This window comes from Perognathus longimembris, chromosome 8 (genome assembly GCF_023159225.1).
Source record: "Perognathus longimembris pacificus isolate PPM17 chromosome 8, ASM2315922v1, whole genome shotgun sequence".
Lineage (NCBI taxonomy): Eukaryota > Metazoa > Chordata > Mammalia > Rodentia > Heteromyidae > Perognathus > Perognathus longimembris.
Genome location: NC_063168.1, coordinates 27,787,002 through 27,801,747, shown reverse-complemented (window position 1 = coordinate 27,801,747; position 14,746 = coordinate 27,787,002). Strand labels below are relative to the sequence as shown.

Here is a 14,746-nt window from a genome sequence, read left to right as displayed (position 1 = left end):
CCCCTTGAGCCTGACTTCTGTGATATTCCCTGAGTCTGTGTGGGGGTTTTTGTATTGGGTAGACTACATACCAGGGGGTGCATCTATTCAAATTGTTAGTAGAGTCCACAGCCACAGTAGAGGCATATGCATAAAAGAAACAGGTATAGTAGAAACAATCTTTGTTTTCATTTTTTGTTCTTTGTGTATATTTTATCTTTAAGTAGTTGTACAAAGGAAATAGTGACCATCTTTTTCCCTCCCAGAGTCCAAGAAACCAAACCAATGGCTTAGTGTTTGTCTATTATAAGAAAGATAGTGTCATACATGGCCTTATTTTTTATCCTCATGTGTAATATGAGGTGTGTAGACATCACAGATCAACATTCCACATTTTTTTCTTGAAAGTAGTAAATGTCCCATGGGGATAGGGACAGTGATATGCTGTGACAGTGGTTGAGAAAATGGATGATTAGTAGTGACTAATCAAGGTCAGGCCACACCATCCAAACAAGGCTGTATGGAAGAAATCTCCTCTGTTGGATACCATAACTGCAATATCTGATCACATGAAGCATTCCACAAATGCTGGCTAAAAGGATGGGTGTCCAGGCATAATTTTTCAACCTGGTAGCAGGGCCTTCAGGACAGGAGGCCAACTTTGGTACCACAAAGTATTTTCCTTAGCTGGATCACAAGCCACGACCACAGGAGCAGAGTGCAAGAGAATTTGAAGTGACCAAGTTAGGAAGGACAGTCTCCTAATATAATAAGGGAGAACAGATGCATTCCCAGAGCGGCAAGCTACTCAGCCCCCGCTGAGTTGTCCCTTACCATGGGTTTCATGATGACAGTGTATATACAGCAGAACTCCCTGTCTATGTATCATCCTTGAGTGTATTGAATCTGAGTGCACAGCTTGGACCTCCATGTTCTATGGAGTCAGGGCCAAGCACATGGTAATTCCCTTATCTCTCTAGTTGCATTCACTTAATTCTAGTCTGCATTCTTAGAATCATCATAACCACTAACATTCGTGTGTGTGTGTGTGTGTGTGTGTGTGTGTGCATGTGTGTTCTGGCAGTGGAGATTGAATTTAAAGCACTAAATGGGCACTGTTCATGAGCTTACTGCTCAAAGCTAGTCCTCTACCACTTGAGCCACACTTCCACTTCCTAGGAATATACATCTATATTTTGTACCCATCAGGACAGCTAGGACTTGAAGGACCTTCTTATTTTCCTTCATTTAAATTGAAGACTGGAAACACCTATACTGTATGGGGCATTCTACCAGTGATGAGTAGATTTTGTTAGTGTAAACTATTGAGCTGTTTGTTGCTCCAAATATCACTTGCTTTGGTATTTCCTATTCAGCACAGTACTATTTACTAGGGAAGGCATTCTTTTACCTCTCATTGGAGTTGCTCTCATATTCTTTCCTATACCTTTTAGAAGCTTGCTTCTGCTTAGGTCTGGATTAAAGAAAATATATTATTATCTTTAAATAGTTGTAGAAAGGAGTTGCCATTCAACAAAGCAATTTATGAATACAGTGTCTCTTGATCAGTGTCACACCTTTCAACATTCTTACCCACTCTTCCCACCCCCTTCCTCATTTTTCTTAATTTTTTGGTTTGTATTGAGTTTTTTGCCATTTAACAATTTATGTATACTATATATTGATCTGTATCATCCCTTCAACGACTTCACACACCCCTCTTTGACCCAGCTCTTCCTTGTTTTTCTCAATTCTGTGGTATATACAATGCATTCTTGCCTTTATTCTATTCCCTTCCCCTATTCATTCCTCTGCTCTTCTTCCCTCTAGCAAATACCCATTTCCTGGTACTTATTTTGTTGGGCTTTGACTTTATCTTTCTAAAGAATTATACTATTTGCACTCTCTATATAGTCTATTATACTTCATTTAACCGTGTGCATACCACCTAGTATATTTACTTACAGATTTCTAGGCACATTCTAGCTACCACAAATGAGGGATACCCTGCAACCTATATTTATCTGGATCTGGCTTCATTCACTTAATATAATTTTTTCTAAATCTTTCCATTTCCTTATAAATTTCACAATATCATTCTAATGGATGAGTGTGTGTATGTGTATATATATATGTATATATATATACATATGTATGTATGTATATATAACATTTTCCTGATCCATTCATCCATTGATGAGCATCTGGGCTGATTCCATACCTTGGCTATGGTAAATAATGCTGCAATAAATAATGTTGTGCTGGAAGCTTTAGTGTATCCTTGTTTGTGCTCTATTGGATAAACGCCCAAGAGTGGAATTTCTGGGTCATAACTTTTTAAGGAACCTCCATACTGCTTTACCAGAGTGATTGAATAAACTTACTTTTCCACCAACAGTGTAATAGGGTTTCCTTTTGTCCACATCCTCCCCAGCATCTGTTCTTGTTAGATTTCTTGATAATGGGTATTCTAACTGGGGTAAGGTAGAATTTCAGTTTTGTTTTGTTTTCTATTTCCTTTAAGGCTGGAGTTGTTGAACATTTCTTCATGTGTCTATTGGCCATTCTTCTTCTGAGAAGCTACTCTTTGAGTCTTTAGCCCATTTATTAACTGAGTTGTTGTTTCTGAGAGTTTATTTTTTGAGGGTTTAATTTTTTAGACTCTAAGTATAGACCCTTATCTGATGTACAGCTGCTAAATATCTTCTCCCATTCTGTGATCTTTTTGCTTTGCTTGTTAGCTATTTCCTTTGCTGTGCAGAAATGTTTAAGTTTGATGTAATCTTGTATATAAGTTCTTTCTTTGATTTGTTGTGTTTCTAGATTTTTATTTAGAAAGTTTTGACCTATGCCCAGGGTCCCTAGTGTTTCCTTTACACTTTCTGGTAAAAGTTTCATGGTTTCCGGTATTATATTGAAGTCTTGGATCCATTTTGAATTGAGGCTGGTTCAAGGTGATATTTGGGGGTCTGGTTTCAGTTTTCTTCCTTGGATTTCCAGTTTTTCTGGCAGCATTTGTTGAAGAGGTTTTCTTCCAGCCTCTACTTTTAGCTCCCTTATTGAATATTAGATAGGTCTGTGGGTTCATTTCTGAATCTTCTGTTCTATTGGAACTCAGGCTTATTTTTGTGCCAGTACCAAGATGTTTTCATTACTATGGCTCTGTACTAAAGTCTGAAGTTTGGTTTTGTTATTCTTCCAACACTGTTCTCTCTGGTAAGGGTTGCTTTGCTAAGATCCTGAAGGGTCTATTGCTGTTCCATACAAAATTTTGGATTGCTTTCTCTATCTCACTCAAGAATTTTTTGGGCTGGGGATATGGCCTAGTGGCAAGAGTGATTGCCTCGTATACATGAGGCCCTGGGTTCAATTCCCCAGCACCACATATACTTTAGAAAATGGCCAGAAGTGGCGCTGTGGCTCAAGTGGCAGAGTGCTAGCCTTGAGCATAAAGAAGCCAGGGACAGTGCTCAGGCCCTGAGTCTAAGGCCCAATCCTGGCTAAAAATAAATAAATAAATAAATAATAAAAATAAATTAAATTTAAAAAAATAAAAGAATTTTTGGGGGATTTTGATGAGTATTGAACTGAATTTGCAAATTGTTTTTGGTAGTATTGCCATTTTCACTATGTTAATTCTTCCAATCCAGGAGCATGGAAGGTCATTCTATCTCCTTATATCTTCACTTTCCTTTTCCAAATTTTAAAGGTTGCAGAATGTTCCATATATTCCAAGCTTCTCCAGAGCTTTTGTCCTCAAGGGATGTTAGAGCTTGTCAAAGGCCTTTTCTGTATCTGTGAGATGATCATGTGGTTCTTGTCTTTGGTTCTGTTGATGTCTTGTATTAATATTTATTGAATTAGGTATATTTAACCAGCTTTGCATCCTCGATAAATACTGTTTGATCATAGTATGACTTTCTTGATTAGTTTCTGGATTTGTTTGGCCACTGTTTTGTTGTGAAGTTTTGCATTGATGCTCATCATGGAGATACATCTACATGGAGGTATGTCTAAAGTTCTCTTTTCTTGATATGTCCATATCTGGTTTGGGGATGAATGTAAAGCTGGCTTTGTGGAATGAGTTTGGTAGTGCTCCCTCCCTTTCCATTTCATTGAAGAATTTGAAAAGGACTGGTGGTAGTTCTCCTTTAAAGGTCTTATAGAATTCAGTTGTGAAACCATCAGATTTTCTTGGGAGGTCTTTTATTAGCAATTCAACTTCATTGCTCATGATGGGTCTGTTTAGTTGGTTGATATCTTCCTGGCTCAATTTGAGTATGTTTGTTTTCTCTAGGAACATATTCATTTCTGCCAGCTTCTCCACTTGTTTCCATAGAGGCTTACAGAGTATTCTCTTATAATATTCTGAATTTTGCTTAACTGTGGTGATACTTCCTTCTTCTTCTCTGATTTTATTTATTTGGGTGATTTCTCTTCTTTTCTTATTTAAGTTTGCTAGAGGCCTGTCAGTTTTGATAATTTTTTGTAAGAACTAACTTTTGTTGATTTCCAGTATGACGTTTTTACTTTCTAATTCATTTATTTCTGCTGTTATTATTTCTCTCCATTTACTGGTTTTTGGTCTGTCTTGTTCCTGTTTTTCTAAAGCATGAGTGTATTGGCTTGAAATTTTTCTAATTTGTTGATGTGTAACCACTTATGGCTATAAACTTTCTTGTGAGTACTGCCTTTGCTGTGTCCCAAAGGAGTTTTATTTTTTTGTCTTCATTTACATTGAATCTCAGAAACAATTGAATTTCCTTTCTTATCTCTTTGATGACCCAGTGATTATTTAGCAATGAATATTTTAGTGGACGTTAGTAGAGGTTTTTTGTTTTGTTTGTTTTCTGAAACAAATAAACACAATTTATTTTTCATTAACCTTAGGTCAAATAATTCAATATTTTTTATCCAGAATCTTCTATGACTCTGACATTTAAGAAAAATTCTTTAAAAAATAAATACTTCAGATATTTCAATGTTTGTTCAATGTCTCATGTATGCCATTGATTAGGCTGGTGCTCTATCACTTGAGCGAGAGCTATGTTTCCTGCTTGGGAGGTGGGGGGGAGGGCGTTAATTGTTGCTAGAGTGCCAAGGACTTTCCTTCTAGGTTGGCTTCCTCAGATTTTAGCCTCTTATGTAGCTAGGATTATTGACCTAAGCCATTGATCTGGACCTTGAACTCAGATCTTCTCACTGTTACTTGAATTTTTCTGCTCAAGGTTGGCTTCTACCACTTAAGGCACAGTTCCACTTCCAATTGCACACTTTTCTTGTGATGTTTACTTATTCTGAGGCATTGTGAACAAACTTAACTAGTTGTATTATGCTGAAAAAACCAAAGGCTCAAGAAAAGTCACTGCTGTAAGTTAAGCTGTATACCCAAGTGTATGTAACAAATTTTGTAGACAGCCCAGCTGTATCTGATTTATCTTTGCTTTCCATCTCCCAACCTTGTCTGTGACTTCTCTTCTTACATCTCACTGAGTTCCCATGGGCTATAGAAAAGTAGGTGAGGCTGAATTAATAATTATTTAAATTAGCACTGTGCTGTCTAGGACTTAGAAATCTATGGACAGACTCACTTTCTTTTGTGTTGAGCTTTTAAGCTGAGTACTGCTTTAGTACTGGTGTACTCTCTCATCATACAGAATCCTGAGAGCCTGAGCAAAGACAAGAGCATAGGTAGGCCTTTGAAAGGTAAATTTTGAAAGGTATTTTGAAAGGTAAAAGATGAATTTCTTCAATTCTTAAGATATTTCTTTCAATTATTTTGAGATATAAATTCCTTCAACAGTTCGGTACTGAATAGAGCTTGTTGGAGGAGAAATTGTAGAGGACTTGACAATCTAGATATGTGGCTTAAAGTATTTAAAGTTTTCACAACTTAGCTGTTTCATACTTCAGATAGACTACCTCCACAATACTGGCATGTAACTCAAAGCATACTTAATATCTGTGAGCCGGATCAATTGCTATTCGGCCCATGGAAAGGAGGGAAATCTATAACTACTACAAGTAAGAATATAAGATTCAGAATAATGTGATATGCTAGTCAACTATCTGTTATTATAAAAAAACCATAGAGACAATCATCTTATAAAAAGAAACTCTTTATTATTCATTTAACTGGTCGTGGATCTTGTATTCACGACTTTTTGCTCTTGTTAAGATTTTTCAATTAAACTGAAGCTCAATGCGTATTCTACAAAATTAAGAAAAATGAAGGAAGGAATAGGTGGAAGGGATGGGTGAGAATGTTGAAAGGGCTGACATTGAACAAGATCCATTGTATTCATAACTGCTTTGTTGAGTGGCAACTACTTTGTATAGCTACTTAAACATAATAAAATATATTTTAGTTTATGGTATATTATATTTAATTATGTATAAATGTATATATGACTGGGGCTCTACACCTTGAGCCATACCTCTTCCACTTCTGGCTTTTTCACTGATTAATCAGAGGTAAGCATCTCAGGGATTTGTCTTCTCAGGCTGGCTGACACCCACATAGCTCAGGATCCTGTGCATATTAGGATTACAAGCATGGACCACCAACCTGGGCTCAGAAAGGCTGGCTTTGGATGACTGGAGATTTCAACCCATGTTCATTTGGTCCTATTTCTTTTGGGCGTATGACAAGGGAGTACATTAGGGTAAGGAATGTGTGGTGGATCAAGCTGCTTACCCTCATGGCCTGCACAAAGGACAGAATGAGAGAGAGGGAAGAACAAAGACTGAGTTCCATTGTTAGTAACAAGGACATTCAATCCATGACCACAAGATGTCCCACTAGGCTCCATCTCCTGGAGGTACCACAGACTCTAGTACCAAGCTAGGAATTTTGCTTTTGACACATGGACCTTTGAGAACATTTAAGATCCAAATATAGCATGTAGTAAGGTGACTCTTTATAACCCAGTGATTTCTACATGTCAAAGTATTCACTTCCAACATTTACTTCTAGTAGTCATATGCTGTTTAGCTTGTCACTGTTTCCAGTTTCTGTAACTCTTTCCTTTCTTTTTATTTTTTTCAGGATTAGTCAGGGGAGAATTTATTGGAGAACATAAAGACAGAAGATTGTTCCTGTGGAAGCAAGACCAGTTAAGTTCCCACAATTTGTGTCAGAAGTAGAGGAGTAAATATGCCGACTAGAATAAAAAAGAAATCATTCCATTGAATGGAACTGATTTATCTTAACATCAAAGGATCAAGCATATTCTAGGGGCAAGGGTCTTATTGTAAAGCTCCACAAACCAATGTAGGGTCTACTTATAGTTGCTGGGAAACTGCAGGGAAAACCAACTAGCATTACCTTTGAACAATCATGGTTGTTATTCAAAAATGACTTTATTCCTGTCTAGTTAAGTCTATAGATTTGATTGGAAAAGAAAATAGGCTCAATGTAATGAGGCTGGACCTCACCAGTGTTTACTCCTGCACCTGGACTTCTGTGATACGCCTTAAGCTGTTGAGGGGTTTAATAGTGGGTAAGGAGGATACTTGTGCAAATTGTAAGCAGAGTCCATAGCAGCAGTAAAGGTACGTGCACAAATGGTCAGAGAACAATTATACCATTGTAATAACAACCATCTTTTCCCATCAGGAGTCCAAGGGACCAAACCTGACTTAGTGTCTGTCTTATAAGGAGACAGAATCATTCAAGGTCTTATTTTAGATGCTCATTTTTGACTTGAGGTGGTGACAATGTAGATGTACATGCAGTATTTATCTTGAAAATAGAAAATGTTCCATGAGGGGAGGGCAGTGAAGTGATACAGACATTGATGAGAAAACAAATGACCAGTAAGGCTTTGTCAAAGTCAGTCTACACCATTGAGCAAGACTGTACTGAAGACAGCTTTTCTGTTGGATGCCATGGCAGCAACTGCGGATGACTTGAAGCATTCCATAGATGTTGGCTAACAGGATGAGGGTCCTTGAGTGATTTTGAAACTGATAGCAGAGGAGCATGCACAGCAGGAGGCCAACTCTGGTACCCAAAGGTATTTTTTTAAGCTTACCTGGGCACAAGCCATGACCCCAGTGCAACATTACAAAGTGACTAAGTTAGGAAGACCAGAGTCTCCTAACATAGCAAGGAAGAGCTGACCCAATCACAGAGTGATGAGCTACTTAACCCCCACTGAATTGTCTCTTACCTTAGCTTTAATGGTTACAGTGTATATTGTAGCAGCATATTGAATCCACATATATAACTTGGACCTAATTGTTCTATATTGTAAAGGTCTACCACCAAGTTAAGTCTTTTCTCTGTATAGCTGCAGCCATTTAATTCTAACTTGCAGTCTCAGTATCTACTAACCACTAACATTACTCGTGTGTGTGTGTGTGTGTGTGTGCACGCGTGCATGCTCACATTCACAGGTACCAGCTTCAGAACTCTGGGCATGGGCGCTGTACTTGAGTTTCACTGCTCAAGCACAGTGCTCTACCACTTGCAGCCACATGCAGACCATCTACTCCTGAGGCCCTTCCGTATTCTTTTTGGTTTTAATTCAAGACTGGAAGTCCTTACCCCTATATGGTATGGAATTCTCTGCCAGTGATGGAAATGTTTTGTTGGTGTAAACTTGTTAAATGTTTGTTGCTCCAAATATCCCTTGCTGTTGTATTTTCTATTCACTACAGTGCAACATACTATGAAGGCATTCTTTTACATCTCCTTGGGAGTTGCTCCCATACAAAAGCCTACATTTTATCATACCTTTTAGAAACTTGATTCTGCTTAGGTCTGGGTTTTTTTATATTAACCATAACTAACTTTGTTCCCAATCTAAGTTTGTGGCTTTTTAGCTTTGAAGTACAAGACCAAGAAAGCGTTTTCTAGTCTCTGATAGATTTATGTCACATTTCATATGCTTCAGTCATGTTTATGAAAATTCAGACCCTTTGTCCTTTAGGAACGAATACGTTCATACATTCTGAAAGATTAATTTATAATATAAAGTCAAGCTTTGCATGTGTCTAATGATAAGTTGTCAAATTGTGTTATGCTAACACTTTTTTCTATTTAGCAATTTACTAATACTAGCCTTTTTTAATTAGGGGAAAATTTTCAGAATTGTAAATGTTTGTGGATTTAAGATTGGTTGGAATATGTCTTTTCTGAAATTGTTAAAACTAGTGCTCTGTCTTTTTGTCAGTTCATTTATTCTTTCCTTCATTTTTTTAATTACTCTGACTTTATCAGTGCATCCAGTTATAAAATATTTGTGATGATTATTAACTGAATGTGAGGTACATTCAGAAATTAGAAACCAGCCAGATGCTGGTGGCTCATGCCTGTAATCCTAGCTCCTTAGGAGGCTGAGATCTGAGGATCAGTATTTCATGCTAGGTTGTATAGACAAACTTATGAGACTCTTATCTCCAATTAACTGGAGAAATGGCAGGGGTGGAGCTATAGTTTAAGTGGAAAGGTGCTTACTTTGAATGAAAAAAGCTCAAGTACAGCACCCAGGTTCCTGAGTTCAAGTCCTACTACAAGCACAAAAAACTAGCATAGAATCGCAGCACAATTTGTCATAGCTAAAATATGGAACCAACCCAGATGCCCCTCCGTAGATGAATGGATCAGGAAAATGTGTACATATACACAATGGAATTTTATGCCATGAAGCCGTAGCTTCTTTTGTTGATGATCCTCTTGTATCCCCTTCCTGTGGTTGTCCCTGTGCTATCACTGTATCTCATCTGAGTACCCTGGATATTGTATATACTGGTATTAGAACCAGAGAAGGGAAAGGGAATATCAAAATCGAGAGACAAAGGATAAAAAGACAAACGACTCCAAAAGCAATACTTGCAAAATCATTTGGTGTAAAACAACTGAACAACTCATGGGGGAGAGAGGATAAGGGGGAGGGGGGAGAGGGGAATGAGGGAGAAGGGGTAGCAAATGGTACAAGTAACCATGGCCTAACCTATGAAATTGTAACCCCTCTGTACATCACTTTGACAATAAATAAGTAATTATTATTTAAAAAAAAAAAAGAATGAGACCTGAGTTCAAACTCTGATACCAGCAATAATGATGAAGATGATGATAACAATAATCTATTATATAAGTATATCATATTTTTTACCATTTTGGTTTTGTTTTAAGTAAATATAACTTTAAATAAATAACTTTGAATCCACAAAAAAACTAGCATAGGAGTGTTTTCTTTTTGGTAATGAACTATTATGTCACTCAATTGTACACTTGAAAATATTGAATTTGATGAATTATATCCAAGAAATAATTTTTCAATGCAATTTAGTAATTTTCCCTTGATGATCCTCTACCCTATCTCCTTCTTCTACTCTATACGTCTTTCCTGTCTTCTCTCAGTCCCCACCACCCACTCTTCCTCTAGCTGTGCCTTGAGTCATCTCTGCAGTTGGGCCCAGGCCCTTGAAGCGTGGAGGGTGACTCACTGTGCATATGTAAATGCCACTCTCCTTAGGAATTGACACCAGGACCGGATATTTCTCATGCAGTTCATTTGCTAGGAATGACTGAAGGCAGCACCCACTAAGATGAGCAGGGTAGAACGCAGCTCCTCATTTAGTATTTAGGGCCCTTCAGATGTTTGATCTCTTCCCCAGGAAGCACTAATTATTCTACTAGGAAACCAAATTGGACACCTAGGGGCACTGTGCTCTCTGAGCACTTCCGATAGTCAGGCCTCCAGTGAAGGCCTTGAACCTTTGAAAGGTGATCCTAGCCTACTGCTGAGTGTCACTAGTCAAGTGGAACAGTGATACTGGCTTTGTGTGTTTGAGGAACTGAAGAAGTACTTCTTGCAGCCCTGTGCATAGTGTGGTGAATAAGTGGTCATTTATGGTCAGGCCATCTTGTGGGTAGACTGCTGCTGTAATTCACTTGGCTAGGCCCCAGATTTGCCACTGTTCCTAGGATGACGATGACCCCTTGACTCTTCTATGGTATACTTCCCCCATGTTATGTGTTTGCTTTACCACTTCTAATCTTAGATAATTCAAATATGTTGGATGTACTGAATCTTACTTCCTATGTGATGGTGTGTGTGTGTGTGTGTGTGTGTGTGTGTGTGTGTGTGTGTATTTGGGCTTGAGCTCATGGCCAGGTAGATCTCTCTTAGCTTTTTTGCTTAAGGCTGGTATTATTAACACTTGAGCCACAGCTTCACTTTTCACTATTTGCTTCTTAATTAGCAATAAGAATCTCATGGGTTTGTCTGTGCAACCTAGAATGAACTATGATCCTCATATCTCAGCCCCCTTAATAGCTAGGATCACAAGCATTAGCTACTGATCTCTAGCTTTTTTTATTAGGTGGGTTATTAAGACAGGTTTCTATTCTCTATGAGAGATGTTTTCACATTTCTCAGGGCAATCAAGACCTACTTTCTGCTCTTTTAGCATTTTTAAAGTTTTATTCTTTGAACTCAAAACTCAGACTTTATATCTTACTTCTGCCATTAGCCCATTCATGATTCTTCATATAAGCTTATATAAGCTTTGTCCTTTCCCTTTTTTTTTTTTTTTTGGCCAGTCTTGGGCCTTGGACTCAGGGTCTGAGCACTGTCCCTGGCTTCTTTTTGCTCAAGGCTAGCACTCTGCCACTTGAGCCACAGCGCCACTTCTGGCCGTTTTCTGTATATGTGGTGCTGGGGAATTGAACCCAGGGCCTCATGTATACGAGGCAAGCACTCTTGCCACTAGGCCATATCCCCAGCCCCGTCCTTTCCCTTCTTGAACCATATTCTCCCACCCAGCTTTCAATATCTTCTTTCCAATATAGTCTTTGATCCCCACCTCTACCCCAAAACAACTCCTTTTCATACTCTGGCCTCTGTTCCAGAGTGATGGGATTTGATACTACTGTCCCAGTAATGTAAGGCTTCCCCATGGAATTGATTGGAGGCTGAAATCTTGGAGTAGATACTGGTTTTGAGGTCTGGTTGGTAACTGGAGCTTGTTCCTAGCAATCGAAACAGGCTTGTGCTGGAGAAAAGTGACAGATGATGTTTGTAGGGCTCAGCCTCAGGCCTAGCAACAGCAGACTGAGACACACTAGACTGGGGAGTGTTGGTCAATTCCTGTGTACTGGTTGCAATTGGCTGAGTTGTTTTGGTGGAACCTATAGAATTTTTGTTGACAGTAGCTGGTTGAGATAGGCTGATGTAGGAGGTTGAGCTGTGTTAGAACAAGGTCTAGCAGGGAAAGGTACAGTGGGCCTCTGGGAGGCCAGTGACTGTGGCCTGTGAGAAACAGGTCAAGCTTGAGGCTTCTCTGGGGTTGATAAAGGCAAAGGAACCAACTTGACCTTCCCAGATGGAAGAAGCTGATCCCAGCATGGTGATGGACACTGGCTTTCACTCCTGTCCCTTTTCTTGGCTGGAATAATATTAGAACCTTTGCCCTTGTGTGAAATACCCAGATGTGATTTCTTAGCTGGGGTAAACTTGGTGCCTTGAATGGTGCTTGCATTTCTTAAGATCTTGTGGGAACAGAACTCCCTTTTCTTCTCATTTTTCTTCCCTAATGCATGAAAACCTACACTGACTCCCACATCTACACACATAGGTTGGTGCAGGGCCTTTGGAAGGTCTCTTAGATAAAGTCCTGTTGACTTTTCTCTAGTGCTTCATCTTGGGAGTGCTTGTCTTTTCTGTGTGGCCTTTGTTCCCTGACAGCTTCTTTTCTTCACCTTTTTTGGGGATGTTTTATCTGATCCTTTTGGGCTTTTTCATCCTTTTTATTCTTTCCTGCCTATGGACCTTGGTTTTGCTGGTCCTTCTGGTTGCAGATTCCAAGATTTACTGGTAGAATGCTTGGCTGTGTTCACCTTTTCTTCCAACAAGCACTCTGGTTCTGGCTTTAGGCCTTTGGAACTCCATCAACACTCTCAAAGGCTGCTTGCTACCTTTGAACTGCACCTCTCAATGCAAGAAGATTAGGGAAAATTTAATTATTATTCTCACAAACCAAAATTTAACTTTTATTCCCACAAAGAAGAAACAAAAAGCCATCTCAAATAGGAATTAATTACAGTGTGATGGATTTGGGACAATTGAAAAGCATGGCCTGGGTGTGCTGTGGGCGTCACATAAGTACAGCACAGATAACCATCATACCGTTCCATATTTCCTTCATTTACAGCAGTACTGAGGTTGGAACTCATGTCAAAGTAGATCAGTTCTCTACCACTTGAACCATGTCCTCATCCCTGTCTGCCTTACTTAGAGTCTGAAAATGGCAAGAACTAAGGGAAGATTGTGCTTAAGATTCAGGACTAGATTCATCCCAGGGATGCAAAGTTGGTTTAATATACGCAAATCAATTAATGTAATCCACCACATCAACCGGAGCAAGGTAAAGAACCACATGGTTTTATCTCTGGATGCGGAAAAAACGTTCGATAAAATCTAGCACCCATTTATGCTAAAAGCCCTGGAAAAACTGGGATTCCAGGGAACATTCCTGAATATAATCAAGGTAGTTTATGACAAACCAACAGCAAGCATAACTCTAAATGGTGAAAAACTAAAGCCATTCCCTTTAAAATCAGGAACAAGGCAGGGATGTCCACTCTCTTCCCTGCTCTTCAACATAGTACTAGAATTCCTAGCCAGAGCAATTAGGCAAGAAGAAAATATAAAGGGGATCCAAATAGGAAAAGATGAAGTTAAACTTTCTCTCTTCGCAGATGACATGATCCTCTACCTAAAGAATCCCATAGACTCTACCCCCAAGCTACTAGAGCTGATCCAAAACTTTGGCAAAGTTGCAGGATATAAAATAAACCTTCAAAAATCAACGGCCTTTCTCTATGCTAACGACCCGAAGACCGAGGCTGAAATCAGGAAAGCAACTCCTTTTGCAATAGCCCCCCCAAAACATAAAATACCTAGGAATAACCTTAACCAAAGAAGTGAACGACCTCTTTGATGATAACTTTAAAAGCTTGAAAAACGAAATTAAGTCAGAACTAAGGAAATGGAAAAACCTCCCATGCTCCTGGATTGGGAGGATTAATATAATCAAAATGGCAATATTGCCAAAGGCTATCTACAAATTCAATGCAATACCCATTAATATCCCAACACCATTTTTTAATGAAATAGAGGAAGCAATCCAGAAATTCATATGGAACAATAAAAGACCTAGAATAGCAAAAACAATCCAAAGCAGAAAGAACAGTGCTGGAGGAATTACAATACCCAACTTCAAGCTGTATTATAAAGCTATAGTAATAAAAACAGCTTGGTATTGGCACCAGAACAGGCCTGAAGACCAATGGAACAGAATTGAAGACCCAGAAATGAACCCACAGAACTACGCCTACTTAATCTTTGATAAAGGAGCTAAAACAATAGTATGGAAGAAAGATAGCCTCTTTAACAAATGGTGCTGGTAAAACTGGCTCAACACATGCAACAAACTAAAACTAGATCCTTATATATCACCCTGCACCAAAATCAATTCCAACTGGATTAAAGACCTCAAAATCAAAACAGACACCCTGAAAACACTAAAGGAAGGAGTAGGAGAAACACTTGGGCTCCTTGGCGCAGGATGGAACTTCCTTAACAAAGACCCAGAAAGGCTACAAATCAAAGAAAGGTTGGACAAATGGGACTGCATCAAACTGCAGAGCTTCTGCACGGCAAAGGACATAGCTTGCAAGATAAACAGAAAGCCCACAGACTGGGAGAAGATCTTTACCGGACATTCAACAGACAAAGGCCTCATATCTAAAATA

General features: G+C 38.8%; 1 pseudogene; it reads right to left on the bottom strand.

Moving 5' to 3' along the window:
- Positions 1-8,911: 8,911 nt before the first annotated feature.
- Positions 8,912-14,746, bottom strand: part of LOC125355967 — a 16,271-nt pseudogene continuing 10,436 nt past the window's right edge.